This window comes from Miniopterus schreibersii (genome assembly GCF_964146895.1).
Source record: "Miniopterus schreibersii genome assembly, chromosome: 6".
NCBI lineage: Eukaryota > Metazoa > Chordata > Mammalia > Chiroptera > Miniopteridae > Miniopterus > Miniopterus schreibersii.
The window spans coordinates 64339656-64356510 of NC_138107.1; the positions used below are offsets into that span (position 1 = coordinate 64339656).

General features: G+C 39.0%; 1 long non-coding RNA gene across 1 annotated transcript; it reads right to left on the reverse strand.

The window, feature by feature from the left end:
* Positions 1 to 3928: 3928 nt before the first annotated feature.
* Positions 3929 to 6478, reverse strand: LOC308558230. Its single transcript, XR_013998971.1, has 3 exons — positions 6406 to 6478; positions 6037 to 6133; positions 3929 to 4124 (listed from the first exon to the last, which is right to left on the reverse strand). It is a non-coding gene; the product is annotated as an uncharacterized lncRNA (long non-coding RNA).
* Between the last annotated feature and the right edge of the window lie 10377 nt (positions 6479 to 16855).

The window sequence follows — 16855 nt, forward strand, 5'->3', positions numbered from 1 at the left end:
ACAAGTCTCCTTCATTTTTGTCTTCTAAAGTATACCAAGTGAAAAGTAACAACACATTTTAAAGGAGGAAGTTAATAGTCTTTGCGATATAAAACAGCCCCTGCTTATTATTTCATTGATGAAGTTTACTTGGATATCTAAAGTACACCAAGGGGGTAGATTTCAAAGAACCTGATTGTTTCAAATTCTCAAATGTAAATTTTTCTTTATAAAATAATCAAAAGTACTATTTTAGGCATAGCACTTATTTAATATTCAATAAGATATATTTAGCCATTAAAAGATATTTCTGAGTTATTTAATAACACATTATTATATAATCATTATAAAGATGGGTTAGAGTTAGAGTAGAACAGCAGTTTTCAACCTGGGGAGAGTGGCAATTTTGCCTCCTAAAGGACATCTGACAATGTCTGGAGACATTTTTGGCTGCCACAAGCAGGGGAGGGATCTGGGGAGAGAAGGCACGACTGGCATCTAGTGGGCAGAGGCCAGGGATGCTGCTACACTGCTGAGCATCCTGCAGTCCTACGGGGCAGGCCCTCATCTGGCCCTGTGCGTCGGCAGGGCTGAGGCTGAGAAACCCTGGAGCACAGTTTAACTGTCAAGCACACGGATTTTGGATTCAGATGATTGGGGTCTGAACTCTAGCTCTGCTGCTCACTACCTGTGTGATTTTGGGCAATTGACACCATATTTCTAAGTCTGAGTTTTATTCTCTTGGAATGGTATTAGTAATAGTACATAATTTATAGGGCTAGTGGAAGTAGGAAAGGAAACAGTACAGCAGGTCCTCAAATAGGGTAAAGTCGTTCTGTTACTGTGTTGATGAGAATGGGGAAAAATCAGTTCCCGGCCAGGGCCACAGTCTGCGTGGAGCTGGCACACTCTCCCCATGTCTGCGTGGGTTTTCTCGGGGTACCCCCACTTCCTCCCGCACCCCAAAGGTATAAGTGTTAGGTGAATTGGAGTGTCTGAATTGTCCCAATCTGAGCGAGTGCGGGTGTGTGTGAGTGTGCCCTGCGGTGGGAGGGTGTCCTGTCCAGGGCTGGCTCCCATCTTGTGCCCTGAGCTGCCGAATAGGCTCCAGGCACCTGCAGCCCTGAACTAGAACAAACGAGTTAGGAAATAATTCTCTCTTATTTCTATTAATATTTCTTAAGTTTATGTATAGCTCACATTTATTTCAATGTTTACCCTGAGAAGTGCTTCGGGTCTTGATTCAGAAGTTTGGTGATGTTTTTGTCCAGAACTATGCCATAAGAACTTAACTCTTGTTTATATCGATTAGCCTAGGGACTTTGGTGTCATCACAGTTTCTCTTAAAGCTGCAGTTTACAAGAACCTATTGACGACGTTAAGTGAAGACTTACTATATATGTAAAATACTTGACTAATTCCTGGCAAAGAACGATCATTCAGTAAATATTAGCTAGCATCACCCTCATTTTTATTCCGGATGCTTTTGCCATTACTCGTTTGTAGTGACAGTGGCAGACAGCAGGATTGGTTCATTTGGCTATCTTTTGCCAAATTCTTGGTGCTAAGAGAAGACACTATGATGGAAATTGACAATTCATGGTAATTTCCACGTTAGTGCCAATTCAGTCATGCTAATGAGCTGCTGACATTACCTGTTAACACTGAGTCACTCACTAGTGTTTTATGACAGTTACAGCAGCAAAACAGAATTTTGTGTCAGTATCTAAACGAGTAATTTGTTCCATCAAAATGCAGAGGAAGAAAAATAAGCAACCCATTTCTTGGGTGGCGGTATTACTGGGTGCTGATCTCTCACTTAGCAGACCAGAAAGGAAGCCGTGTTCTACCTCACTGCTAGTGATGACATATGTCCTTAATGCTGTATACGCTAAATCGCTTATTCATCACAACTCACATAATATATAATACCCATTATATACGTACTTACAAGTATTTTTGTATTACATAAGGTATCAAGTTTGTTGAATATTTGCCAACAGAAGTTTTTTTTCTGAGAAGGAATTTAGACAAAGGAGAACAGAAGATCAATAGTTCAAAGGCAAAGTTGAATTCACCTACTGATTTTTTTAAAAATCAAGCTATTTGGGGGACTATATGGTATAGTGTTTTAACAAAGCTACTTAGTTGGGGCTCATTAAAGAAAGTCTCCCTGCCCACTTTTGTTATTTTCTTTTTACAAACCTCTTGCTTTAGTTCGTGGCTGTAAAGTCTTAATTAATACTCTGAGATAAACCAAGACAAAAGGGGATGATAAACCAGCTGGCTGGAAACTTGCCTCTGCACAAAGTTCCATGCAGGAGAAAGAACAAAAAGAAACTGTTCTGTGTCACGTGCCGAAAGATATTTTTGTGATCTGGCTGGAAAGATCTGAACGTCCTTAAAATGTGAGTGACTAGAGGGGGGGCAAAAGAAGACGGTGCGTTTGCTTCAGTTTTGCTAGCTCGGGTGGCTGGAGCAGCTTGGGCAGGTGACGGAGGGACAGAGAGAAACAAAGCAAGAGTTATCAAAGAGCACGCACCGACCCCTTATCTGAGGAAGCGGACACCTCAAGTTCAAGTTACAGCCTTGCCATTCACTTTCATGACTTTGGTTATTTTACCCTCTGTGCTTCAACTTCTTCAATGTGCAAACTGGTGAATTACTATGGAAATTAAATTAGTGAACACTGATAAATTGCTAAGGAAAGTGCCTGATACATAGCAAAAGCTATTATCACTGTTATTGCTGTTATTATTAATTTTCTGAGCATAAAGGGTCGTGGTGACTTTAAGGTGAGTGTCCTGCATCCACGGATTTTTTTGTGTTATGCCAAAGTAAATTTCCCTTCCATTCCTTTGCTTTCTTTTCTTTCAATGAACAGCAACTCCTTAGCTAAAACTAGGACTGATTAATCAGAGTGGATTTTTCCCCGGAGTTATTGACAACTCTAGGAACAAAAATTTGCAGCTATTTAAAATGGAAGCATTGGCTCAAACAAGGGGCTGAGGGAAGGCACTGTTGCTACCTGTTAAAATCCTAGAAGAGATTTCTCACTGAGCACATGATAGGAATAATTGTATTATTATAGCCATACTTTGCGTGACTGCTGATTACTCAGCACCCTGGGAGACCCTTTTGAAATTTCATAATAATAATCATACAAAATCCTTGTTAATGTTTCTCATTTTACAGATGAAGGAAGTGGATTTAGGGATTGCCTTTGAGAACTCACTCCAGTAAGAAAGCGGCTGCAGTCGTCTGAGACAGGGTTCTCAGGGCCAGACCCGCGCAGATTCCTCTGCCTCAAACCATCACATCCATGAGTCTTATTTTTACTTATTTATTTTTACTGGATTTATTAGGGTAACATTGGTTAATAAAGTTATGTAGATTTCAAGTGTGCAATTCTAAAATGCATCATCTATCCATGGTATTGTGTGTTCACCACCCGAAGTCAAGTCTCCGTCTATCACCATTTATACCCTTTTCTCCCAGCCCCCAGCCCCTTCCTTCTGATAATCACTTTACTATTGTCTGTGTCTCTGAGTGTTTTGGTTTTTTTGCTTAATCCCTTCACCTTTTTTACCCAGTCCCGCAACCTGTCTACCCTCTGACAGCTGTCATTCGCTTCTCTGTATCTATGATTCTGCTTTTAGTTTGCTAGTTTATTTTGCTCATTAGATTCCACATATATGTGAAATCATATGGTACTTGTCTTTCTCTGACTGGCTCACTTCACTTGTTAAATTTGCCTGGATTCCACTCAGGATTCCTAGGAAAACTGCAAAGTTTTATATAGGCAGGATAGCAGATACGCCATCACAAGGCATTGACACCTTAGCACAGCAATTTCATTTATTTGTTTGGTATTTTTTCATTTATTCACTTTCACTCACTCATATTTTTACCTTATTCCAGAAAAGATTTTCTATGGTGAGCCCAGTTTGCCAATAACTTGCCAGACCCTGAAGGAATGGAGAAGTGGTGGGAGCTGTGGACCTTCTGGGTGGGAGGCCGTGTGCAGAAGTGTGGCAAGGGGACAAACGCTGAGCTGGGAAGAAGAGAGACACCACGCTCAAGCAGGACTCGTGGCACATCGGTCTCGGGCCTGTCCGTGGTTGTCAAAAGGGCGCACAGACATTCTGTGGGAGACACAAAACGAATCTGGCATGAACTAACTGTAAATATCTTAAAAGGAGGGCCACATAGGCAGACGGGATGGGATCTTTTGTTCCATGCAGACATATTACAGAGGTTGAATAATGTTTGGCGGTACCGATTAGCAGAGAAGTACCGAAGGACTAGGTGGGGATTGCCTGTTCTTCTCAAAGCAAGAAATTAGAAAAAAGTCTTGCCCCACTTTACAGTGTATGAAATTGGCAGCTCTGTGAAGGCTCTCACAGTCATTTAGGTATATCAGACGTTCAAATTCTGTTTTATCATAAAAATGTTCACCTAAGTTGAATTTCTATTAGTAGAATGGAACTTTCTTTTTAAATATTTCCTTTATTTGACATTGTTGAGAACAACAGAAAAAATCCAGGGGGGGGCTGTCAGTCAATAAATGTAGATTTTGTTCCAGGATTTTGACCTCAATTGAACCTAACTTGACCTTATGCCTTTGGGTAAATTGTTTCCTCTTTAGTTTTCATTTGCCAGATTTACTCAAAATTGACACTAGGTGGTGCTGTCATGACACTTACTGACTTCACAAAAGTCAAATTTAATCAGGTTTCCTAAGGTTTCCAATATGTTTTATTTCATTTTACCAGTTCTGCTGGGTGTGTTGACCAGGGGTATTGTAAAAGCAAAACAAACACAAACTATAGTATTCAAGCACAATTTTTCTGAGAGGTAGTAGGAAAGGAATTTACTAGAAAGCGAAAGTGTGCTAATCTTTGGCTATTTATTATTTAGGATGCCTTCTGTTCTTAGGTAATAAAAGAGAGTGCTCTAATGAATTTTTAAAATACATTTCATAAGAACGCAAAGGTAGAATGTTAACTTCCATTTGACAGTTCTTTTTTCTGTATAGCAGGGTCGACTAAATTTCTTTCCCTTTTAAAAATAGTCATGCACAAATTATTAAAATCAAGTTAAAACTAGTTCTGAATTTCCTACAATCTTAGATTTAAAATTGACCGTTGATGGTTTTCCATTTAAAAGTACTCTTTTCAATTGTGACTTTGAGACTTTGAAAAGCCCTCCACATCTGGAGCCCAAGTAAATGGTATGTGAGTGTGTAGCTTTATTCTATCGCTAAACAGTTTCCTCTGCCACTTTGGAGAGAGATGGGCCTCGTGAAAACAGAATGGGGGTTAACTGATTATTCCTGGTCTTCCAGGGACAGGAATAGAAATAGGGAATCTTTTCCCACAAATCCTGCTGTTAGTTGTGTGGGAAAGTTGAGTTCACAAAGGAGATGCTGGCCAAGTAGTCTTGGCAAAGTACATGCTGGGGCAAGAGGCTCTGAGCACAGCTTCGGGATATGTGTGGAGTGCTGCCGCGGGACAGGCCCCTGTTCAGAGATGGGCCCTGTGGGCCAGGGGGGAGGGGTAATGCTTACTGTGCATCCAAGACTGCCTCCAGCGCTGTATCTTAGTTAGTTAGTCTCACAATAGCCCTACACATGAAAAACAAAACAGAACAGGCCCACAGAAGCCTCTGCCCGAGGTCACACTAGTAAATGGCAAAGCTGTTTCAAACCAAAGCAGGCTGAATCCAGAATCTGTGCTTTTAACCACTGACTTGTATCATCTCCCTAAATAAGAGCCAACGCTTCGACAGTGGCCCTTAGATGCCAGATACTGATACTGTAATATGTGCTTTACCCGTATGAACTCGTTTAGCTCTCACCACTCCAAGAGGTAGGTAATGTCCTCATTTTACAGCCGAGGAAACTGAGGCACAGAGCAGTGAAAAGGTTGAGATAGCGAAGGGTTAGGAAGTTGAGAGTGTGCTTAAAGATGAGCCTATAACAAAGTCCATTCGGAGGTTCACAGCAGGTGTAGCTCTGACCTCCCCCTTTTCTCCTTTGCCTCGAGGGTCTCTTACTTCCGTTGATGCCGCCCCCTCCAGGCTGGCCCCGAGCCTCAGTGCCCCTCTCAGGTGGCATGGTCTGAGCTGCTTCTCTTGGTGCTTCTCATCAAGGCTGGGATTTAAACAAACGAACAACAAAAACGAACAATAAGACACTAAATACAGAGGAACGAGAGACACTAATTTCCTGTGCACTGAGCACTAAACCCTGAGATAGGGCTACTTGAGCAACAAGGCTCTGGGGCAACTTCACAGAAGCCTCCCTGCTTCTCAGCACCACCCTGCCCTCCACGGATGCCCCCTCCACCTATCCTCAGCTCCCCTGCACAGCCGCAAGGGCTTTGGGGCTCCTCCCCAAATGTTTGTCCCCTTTACTGTGATTACCAAAGCGAAGTCCCCTCTCCCAACGAGAACACCTGCCTCCCTGCAGCAGTGGCCGTTTGGATGGCTGGTCAGGAGAGAGCCTGGGGGGAGGTTGCTCCGGGAAAGGGCGGAGCCCAGGGAGGTAATGTGTGACTTCCCCTTTTAGCAGGAAACGAGGCCAAGGGGCCTGATGGTTCTGTCACAAGTAGTGACAGAAAATCCAGAAGAAGAAAGAGTGTTGTGTGCTTTTTTCCCCCATTGACAGGTTCTTTTAAAATAAAAAGCATTTTTTACTTCTCAGAACTTCAGTTTTCTAATGCGTAGAATGAAGTTGCTGAAAAGCCCTCTCAATTTGACCTAATTCTGATAGTCTCTGATTTTTGGAATCACTTTAAGAGATATTTTGAGAGAATAAAAATACCAGCAATAGTAGCATATGTACAAATTCATGTTGTATTTTGTTTGTTTTAAAGTTGTTTCCTGTGCTACTTATTTCAGTTTCCAGCTGAGAAGAAACAGACTGGGCATGGTGTGTACAGTCTCCACAACTGCACGCTCAACAAGCAAGTGATGCCATAAATTGTCAGTATTAAATCGGAGATGCGATCAGAATCTGCACAGCAAGTAATGTTATATAGAACTTTCACTTACTCAGCTCAATTCAGTGTGTTTTTTCCTAAAGCATTCCTCACTCTCCCCTCACTGCTCCTTCAAGATGTAGAAATAGGCATCTCCACACTGACTCGTCTGACTCACCTCAATGTCCTGAAACACCATCTCACACTTGGTAAGGAGCCACCCATCTCAGTGGACAGTGACCATAAGGACATTTCTCTCCCATAAGACTTCATCCCTCAAAATAATCTCCCTGTTCCTCTTCATCTCATCATGCCCTTATTCTTAGTGGCTCCGCAGTTACCACATTTGAGGTCTTCTAGAAACAATGGTCAGAAAAGGGAGGAAGGGAAACCGCCTGTGGCTGCCTTTCTGGGTGCTCTTGTAGAGCATCTACTTCATCCCTGAATACAGGCCCAGCCTCACAACACAATTTGTGAGACTGGTGGAGTGTTTCAGATGGGACTAAGGGTCTTAGAGGAGGTAGAAATGCCCAGGAGTGTTTGGAGAGAAATGGGCTGGTATGGTTGACATTAAGGTGCCGAGAGAAATAGTGGAAGATATGAAAATGAGATTCAGGATAGATTCTAGAACTTGGGAAAGGCAGGGGAAGACATCTGGAAGTCACCCTGTAGGCAATAGGAAGGCTTGAAAAAAATTTTTTGAGTAGTGAGATGAAATCTATCAAGTACCTTTTTTTTTTTTAAGTTATATAAATGAAAACATTTCATAACTTATTCTCAGTCAATAAATGGGAAATGGGTGGCACCTAACAAAAACTAGCCGACTCCATCAAAAAGATCTTCACAGCAGAGAACACTGTCTGAATCTGTGAGGAACCCCAATCCATACAAATGACTGGTCAACATTCACACATTTCCCACCCAGAACGCTTGATGTGTTTCTTGCGTATCTGACTGATCCTAGTTGGAGATCTGCTAACAAAAGCAGTCTCTCTCTAGATAAAATTTCCTCACCCTTTCTCTTTGTCTTTGTTTTTTCTTTTCTTCTTTTTTTGGTGTTTAAGAAATAACATTTCAAATGCCTACAGCCTTCAGAGAAGCAGGTGGATATGGAAAGTAGAATCTGAGTCACTGTTGTCTCTATTGCTAAGACTTCTGCGTTTTAATAAGCTGAATTTTAACAACCATTTTAACAACAATGCTCTGGTAGTATAAATGAGCAGAATTTCCAGAGTCACAAAGGATCAACAGTTGATTTTTTATGAGGAACAAAATAGCAACCAGATGGTAACTGACAGGCCAACTTTAAAGGCAAGTATTTGTTTTGATCTCTTTTCTAAGGGGAAAAAATTAGATAATTAATAGAAGAAAAGATGTTAATAGAGAACAGCACCAGGTATTACTGGCTGAGCTAGACCTCGGTCCTTGAATTTGGCTAAGAAAAAATTCAGAGTCAAGAACTCAAATACAAGCGGAAGTTTATTTAGAAGCTCACAGGGGTAGAAGAAGTGAGCCAGCTGGGCTGCATGGACTCAGGAATCCGGTTACACAGGTGAAAGGGGAGTCCTTGGAGCTTAGGAGAAAGTGAGCAAAGGTACCTTGTAGGAACAAAGGGGAGGAAAGGCACAGGCATGCTCAAGAAAGGGGAGAGAGTGCATGCACTGGGCCCTTGTCTTGAGGATTTCTGAAGGCTAGGACTTTATGGGAGGATTCAGGGAAGGATCACAATACAATATTCATCAGCTTTCCAGGTGCGTCCTTTCAGAGTCATGGTCTCTACTGATTGGTTGGCACTACGGTAAGGGGGTCACTAGCCATTGCAGCTGGTCCTGATGTCAGCCATGGTGTTGCGTCATCTGGTTTTTCTGTGTTTCTGGGGTTGGAGCTGAGACACAACTATGGCCTAGATGATATCTCTAGTTTGACCCAAACTCTCTCTGTGATTAACAGACCCAAGGCTTTGTTCTTAAGATTATTTGATTCGGGCTAGAAGTGCATTGTCCTGAGGGTTTAATGCTTAAGGGAGTGGTTGTGCAAGAGGTCGCACGGGAGTCATATGATGCTGTTCTCTGGCCCCCTTGTTCCTCCTCAACCGCATGACTAGCAACATGCCAGGGGTGGAAGGTCAGGGGAGGGTCTAAACTGCATGACCAGCAGTATGAAAGGTCAAGGGGTTTGAACTGAATGAGCAGCGACCTGCTAGGGGAGGAAAGGTCACCCTGTGGGGGGAGGCCCTACCTTATAATACTTGTTTTCCCAGTTTTGCTTGCTGCTAGGCACCTGGGGCCTTCCACCCTGGTGAACTTCTGTACCTGGCCTATTGTTCCCACTCTGAGAATGTCTGACTAACCGCCCACTCTAACAAAGAGGCTAAGAGAGAAAAGCAAAAGGAGAGGAAATGCTAAGGACAATGTAGAAAGAGAAATGTGAGGAGGAATGGATATTAGAAAATAAGGGGAACACATCTGCCAGCTAGAAAAACAGAAAGAGAGAAAAATATAACTACAGATTTTTCACCAAATGGTTGCCTAGGAAACTTGACTAGGATTGGTTGTCTCTCTACTGAATAATTGTTGAGGAACACACCATATTCAGAGTCTGTTGGCTCTGCCATTATCAACTGCAAAACAAACACATTTCAGACATGACAGTTGTGAGCACCATATTTTCCATATCACGCTTTTTTCCTAACAGTAGAAGTGTTTGATTTCAACAGTTTTGAAGGGTAATGGGAGAGGAATAGTAAGCTTGAAGCAGGCATGGTGAAATTTTTGGAAAGTCAGATTAGTCTAGGATGGCACATTAGTATGTGTAACATTGAGTAACAAACTGTGGAAAAGTAAATTAGGAAGCAGCTCAAAGTCCATTTGGCAATGGGAGACCATCTTTACAGTGTGACAGGTATGCTGCTGAAAAACATTTTTCCACGTAAAGAGCTCAGTACACTTGGGGTCATGTAGTGTAGAGGCAAAATTTTACATTACAAAGGAATTTTTTAATCTTCCATTTTCTTGCAGCTCCTCTGGATTCTGTTTTCACTGTTTTCCATTTAAAGGGATTTTAAAGAACAAAGAGCATTAAAAAATGCTTGACTGCTCCAATTTGAATTTGTCTTTCCTACAGTTTACTGTATTTTCCAGAAAATGTTAATATTACATGTTTATAAATGAACCTATATCTATTGTATATCTTGGGCTAAATTCTTGGTCTGTGTGTGTGTGTGTGTGTGTGTGTGTGTGTGTGTATTTAGTGAGGGAGGGGGCAGGAGGCACCGGGATTTAGAGATTATTTTTCATAATGAGTAGTGAAGCAATGAGATGAAAACTCCATTATTTTCCTCACACCATCTCTTTTTCCTAAAAAAAAAAAAAAAGGAGTTAAGAGTGTAAGAACTTGTACTGTTATTTGGAAACATACTTTGATTATATCACCTTATTTTTCCTTCACATTAACACAGGTCTTCTATAAGGGAAAACCATATTCTATCTTGTGGGATAGAATGAATCTTAGATCATAAATATTTATGTTTATAGACAACAAATTAGAAAAGCATGATGCAAAACAAAAAAATTTATTTGGTTTTTGGAAATATATTTTGAATTTCCTCCTTGGAATTCATTTTGTCAATCATTTACTCCTTACTTTCATCTAGCATAGAACAAGTAAAATCTAAGAAGTTCACAGCAGGACTAGTAGCAAAGCAAATGTAATACTCAGCCTTTGGTCACCAATCTGAATTAAGGCCAAGATTTTTTCCAAACTAGGAATGGGGCAGAGAAAGCCAAGAAATATATGGTGGATTTTCATTCTGGTTGTATTTATTTATTTTAGTGGATCTAGGTAACAGTGAATAAAAAGCCAGGTATACATATCATATCTCACATATTTTAATCACTTAGGCATAGTTTATGTATGTATGTATACATTTCCTAAGTCTTTATGTTTTAATTGAGCCAATTAGCCACAAGTTTTATTTTTTATTTTTTTAAACATATCTATATTGATTTCAGAGAGAGGAAAGGAGAGAGAGAGAGAGACAGAAACATCAGTGATGAGTCATTGATCGAACCCACCACCTGGGCATGTGCCCTGACCGGGAATCGAACCCCGATCACCTGGATCCTAGGTCAACGCTCAACCGCTGAGCCACGCCCGGCCGGGCAGCCACAAGTTTTAATTCTAATAAATCTTACAAAAGAGTAAAGCATAATCTAATTCAAGAATAAAGATTATAATAAAACAAATAATTTTGAAAATCCCAAACTTTTATTGCAATGTTAATACAGTATATTCCTTAGCTGCTGCCTTCCAAGTTATACTCAGAGATTAGCAATTAGCTGAGTGTGTGACCTTGATTGTCATAAAATATTACATGAGGGATTGGCCAAGATGCTCTTCTAATAACTTTATTCCGAAAAAATTCTGTAGGTTTTACTATTTAAGAAATAATTTCTTATATAAAAACAAAGGAAAGATAAAAATTGGGGAAATATTTACAATTACTTAGACAAATAATAAGAAAAGCATTAGTATTCAGATTAAAAAATAAAAAGTTAATCCCCCCCAACAATAGTGTGATGAAAGCCTGGGGAGGGGGCAGGAGCAGGGCAGAGGGTGTCAATGGGAGAAAAAAGGAGACATCTGTAATACTTTCAACAATAAAGATAAGTAAGTAAATAAATATATAAATAAGGGACAATACCAGAAAATACTTCACAAAGAAGGAAAAACAAATGTTTGAAGAAAATAGTAAGAGAATGTGAATAAATACACATTTAATTTTTGACTGTTGCATTAGCCCAGATAAAGCAACATGTGTGTTGGTTAAGAGCATGAGCTCTGCAATAGTCAGAGCTGATGGGAATTTCTGTTGTTACCTCTCACAGACTGCAAGCCTGGGGCAAGTCTCCACTTTCTCACTGTAAACTGGGATATTACCATAGCACTTACCCCTAGGCTGATTAATGATGATTTAAATAAGATTACTCTAATGTGCTTAGCACAGTGCCTAGCATATATTAATAATTTAATCTTAATAAATTATTGTTGCTTTCCTGCTGGTGAAAATGTACAGTGACACATATTTTAATAAGCAATTTGGATAATGTATCGATGAAATATTAAGTTGTCCTTAACATGCTTTCAATAGTTTTTAATAACACTGGAAAATGGATCTAACAGTCCCAGTTTGGGAACCGCAATAAATTCAATGTTCCTAGATTGTCCCTTTAGCAAAGGCTGTTAACATCAATGTTTGCTAAAGGGTATGTTTTATCACTATTGTATAATAAATTCTGCATCTTATTTTGAAAATTTAAACATGAGATTCTATTTATAGAAATTAAGAAATTTATTTCAGGTGTAATTTTCAGAGCTATAATAATTGTTTTAAAAAAGTTTTGGAAATGCCACAGGTCTCTAAAACTCCTAACTGTATAGTTTTAAAGGCACAACTTGCAAATTAATGCTTAAATTCAATAAACGTATTTTATTTGCAAAAATACTGACATTTTCACTAGTCAAATAACTATATGATTTAACCACATTGTTTTTAAATATAAAATTTTTGGAAAATCTTCTAGTTTATTTAATGTTTACAATAAATCTATACTACTTATGGTTAGAGTACCTAATCTCCAAGAAATACAGAGATATGAGGCATAAAACATATTTTTTAACCAAGAAAATACTTTCATACTTGTAAGCTTTTTAAATACTTGATAAGAATGACTGCATACTTATGAAAAGCTGGCTACCATAATGCTCTCATATGTACCACCTTTTCCTGTGGTAGTTCTTAATTAATTAATTAATTAATTTAATATATCTTTACTGATTTCAGAGACAAGGAGGGAGAGAGAGAGAGATAGAAACATCGATGACAAGAGAGTCATTGATCGGCTGCCTCCTGCAGGCCCCTGACTGGGGATGGAGCCCGCAACCCGGGCATGTGCCCTGACCGGGAATCGAACCTCGATCTTCTGGATCATAGGTCGATGCCCAACCACTGAACCACGCTGGCTGGGCGCTCTTAATTCCTTTAAAGCCGTGAAAAGACTTAAATCTTGATTTCCAATATAGCATCACAAAACACTTTAATTTAATCAAATTAGTATTTTCCTCTGGCTCTTTGGTAATAAACTAATTCAACTTTATTGTTGGAATTACATGGTCTTTTAACCAACTGATTATCAGGATTTTAACTTTTAATGATTTATTCTTCTAAATTTGCTGCTTGTAGTAAAGTACATTTGAAAAAAAGGAGAAAAAGCTCTATTTTAACTCACTTTGCTCTTTCTCGTGTATGTGTGAATGCTCACAGAGATTGAGAAATTTCCCAAGTATTCCATTTTTCTTTTATTTTTCATGGATTATTAATTGTCTCAGTTTTCTTATTGCAATTTAAAAAAACCCCATCTGTCAAAATAAAATAATTGGAATACTGCACCATGTCCCATAGCCCAGGATTTTGAGTTCTTGGAAGTCTAACCCATAGGAAGGTGCAGAGGCAGAGATGGGGGTGCTGAAATGGTGACTTCTTCACACCGTGCGATGTCATTCATGCTGCGCATACTTTCACTGTTGTCGAACCTCTGATCCAACTCTTAAATATCTGCTATTATTTGAAGGCAATAAACAAATTAACATTTGCTTCACAGATCACTCAATACTACTAGCTGGGAGGAGGTCTGCAACGCACACTTTTATGATGTCGCAATTTGCGTCATTCGTATCAACACTAAGGGCAGAGCGCACGTTCCTGCTTCACCTTCCTCTACCCCCTGCCTGCATGTCTAGATAGTATATATTATGTGAATCTGCATTTAATTATCTTCATCAAGTTATTATAGATTAAAGTATTTATCAGTGCTCTTTGATTGAAAGATGCAGACAATCTGAATTTAAGCAAAAAGAATTTATTGGCTCATGTAACTTTAAATCCAGAGGTACAACCTCTAAAAAAAGGGTCCAGGACCTGCAATCATGCTGTTGGTCTCTGACTACATTTCTCAGCCCTCTGTGTCTGTTTGGTTTGTTTGTGGCTGTGTCTGGAGCTCAAGCTCTGTCACTTTGGTTTTCCTTGTCTCTGCCTGGCTTGATTTTCACACCTGGACTAGACATGTGACTGACAGGATGGCCGTTATAACCCCCAGACTCCTAACTCCCAGCGTAGACACCCCACAGGGGAAAAACTGTTGCTCCCCAACAGTTCCAGCAAATAATTCCTGGAATACTTTGGTCAGTCTGACTTGACACATGCTCCTGTATTGAACCCTTTAGTGGTAGAAAGAAGGTACTTGGATTGGCAATGACTGACTCTTGTGTTCCCTGCTGTGGCAAGGAAGAGAGAGGGTCAGCCCCATCTGAACCCAGCAGAATTCAATTGAATTCAGTTTGATACATGCACTGATCAAAGCAGCAAAGCAGCAAAAATAAGCAAACCCCTTATTTCCCTGAATTAAAAAAATATTTCATGATACTGCACACATTTATTAAAGTACATATGATCATGATGATAACACTGGAAACTAACTGGTGACTAGTATTCTCTCTACATCTGTGTATATGTGAACATTTCTACATTAGCTAAGAAAAAGAAGTGCATCTCTATTTCTAGAGATCTGATGGATCCCTAAATGGAGTAGCATGACTTGTAACTCTAATTATCATTCTTGTGACTAATACCATGCAGGCCCCAGGGAATCACTTCTCCGTATATATCATTCCCTGTAGCTTATGTTCTTGAAAGGCAACAATGATTAACTGCCATGAATGTTTGTGTGCTGTTCCATTGCCACTGACAGAAACAAACAGTGCTTAGAGTGCAGGGAATATTGAGCAGGAGAATCCTTTAGCTAAGATAAAAGACAGATTAATTTGTCAAATTCTTTCTCACAGCAGTTAGAGTGCAATAGACTCTCGCATTGTAAAATACCATTTCCCATAATACCAGACACTGTTTCTGGCTTTTTTTCATGTTATAGCTTATGGTTCCAGCATAACCAGCATTCACAACAGTTGCTCATGATGGTTGAGGAAGATTTTATAATGTTAAGCAATTCATATTACTTTTAGATGTAACATGAATTGTGTTACCAATTCAAACTAGATGAAGATTCAATGCTAGGATTCTGAGTAGTTCTAATTTTATTGACAAAATTTACATAAATTTTAAAAATTAAATAAGATGTTTAATATTTATTAACTTTAATATGTTTAACACTCAATTTTTAATTTGTATTTGCTTTATAAATTTTATATTTAATGTTGGATATTTCAGGGGAAAATGCTTTGAAAACAGAAATAATTTTAATTTTGGAATATTTACATTAATTTTAATTTACTTTTTAAATGAAACTACATTGAAGCTTTGCACATGATGAATATAATTACATGTTGTCTTTTAATCTTTTAGCATCATAGCTGCCAACAGGACACAAAACAGGTGAAAATTTTTTATTATTACTACATAATTATTTTGCTTAAATTCAGGCAAGAAAATATATTTTGTGGAAAATTATATAATAATTCATGGATTATGCTTATTATTATAATTTATCCATACATTGATAGTTCATTAACAGTGCAATCAGACATACACAGTAATAATTATTTTGCCTTCAATATTTTCCTAATTTTCAGTCTCATGATAGATTGTGAAGGTGTATTTTTCAAGGTAGGGAGATAGAACATATATTTCATAGTATGTAGGTCTCTGCTTTGACTGACTCTGGGATACACTAGTGTGACAGGCAGGACAAAGAGAAAAGAAACTTGGTCTACACTGGATGTCATGAAAGAATCTAAGGTGTTGGGAGAAGGAACACTGGAATGAGTTACTCTAGGGCAAGGACCGTGAAGAGAGAAAAATGAAGTCAGGAGACAGCAGAAAATTGAGAGAATAGGGAAAGGTTGAAAGGCTAGGTTTATGCTGAAGAGGAAAGCAGAGACTGTGGAGTTTTTCCTGTTCTCCTGAATTGCTTGAGATTACTCTGACTTTTTCTGTGTTTTTGTACCAAACCTGCTGTTACTTTGATTCTCTGTTATCTGGCATATATAACAAACTCATCATTAAAAATTCACATTAGCCATCTTTTAGTGGGTTTAAATCTTTGTATGGAAATTCAAATGTATAATAAATTTATATACATATATCCTTATATACATATATTCATATAAATATATGTAGAGTTAAGTTTTTCTTTAGATGCTCTAGTCTAGAAGGTATCATAAAACTGATGTTAGTTAATTCTACTTAATTAAATTAATTCAGGAATTCACAGTCCATCACCAGCAAAACCCTCATATACTACCCTCTTATCTAACAACCATTTTCCCCTCAGTTCATTACTTCTATCAATACTTGCTTTATGCTCCAGGATTTATTGCTATACTTCCATTTATATATCATAAATTAAGTCCTGGATCCTGTGTTCTCTTGCTCACCTAAGTGCTTTGTCCCTACAATCATTCCCTACCTACTGCACAATTCTCATGTGCTAATTCTCATTAGCACACTAACATGCTGTAATATCACTCATGTTAAAAACGAAACAAATAGCAGTTCCCATAACTCCACACAACCTTCCAACCACTTCCCCAATATGTGGGTTCTTCTTTATGACAGATGTTTTGGACTTCTCTGTACTCATTGCATCCAACTTCTCTCCTAGTTTCTCTTAAACCCACTGTCATTCAGTCTGCAGAAATCTCTTCTTTCAAAGGCATCAGTGACCTCCATTTTACCCAATCTGAAGATAAACTCTGTCTTTTTCTCTCCAGATGCCTCATCCACATTTGACAAAATGAATCAGTTAATCCTCCTTAAAGTGCTTCTTCCCTGGCTTCTTCTATGTGAAACTGTCCTTGTTTTCCTCCCATTTCACTGGCCT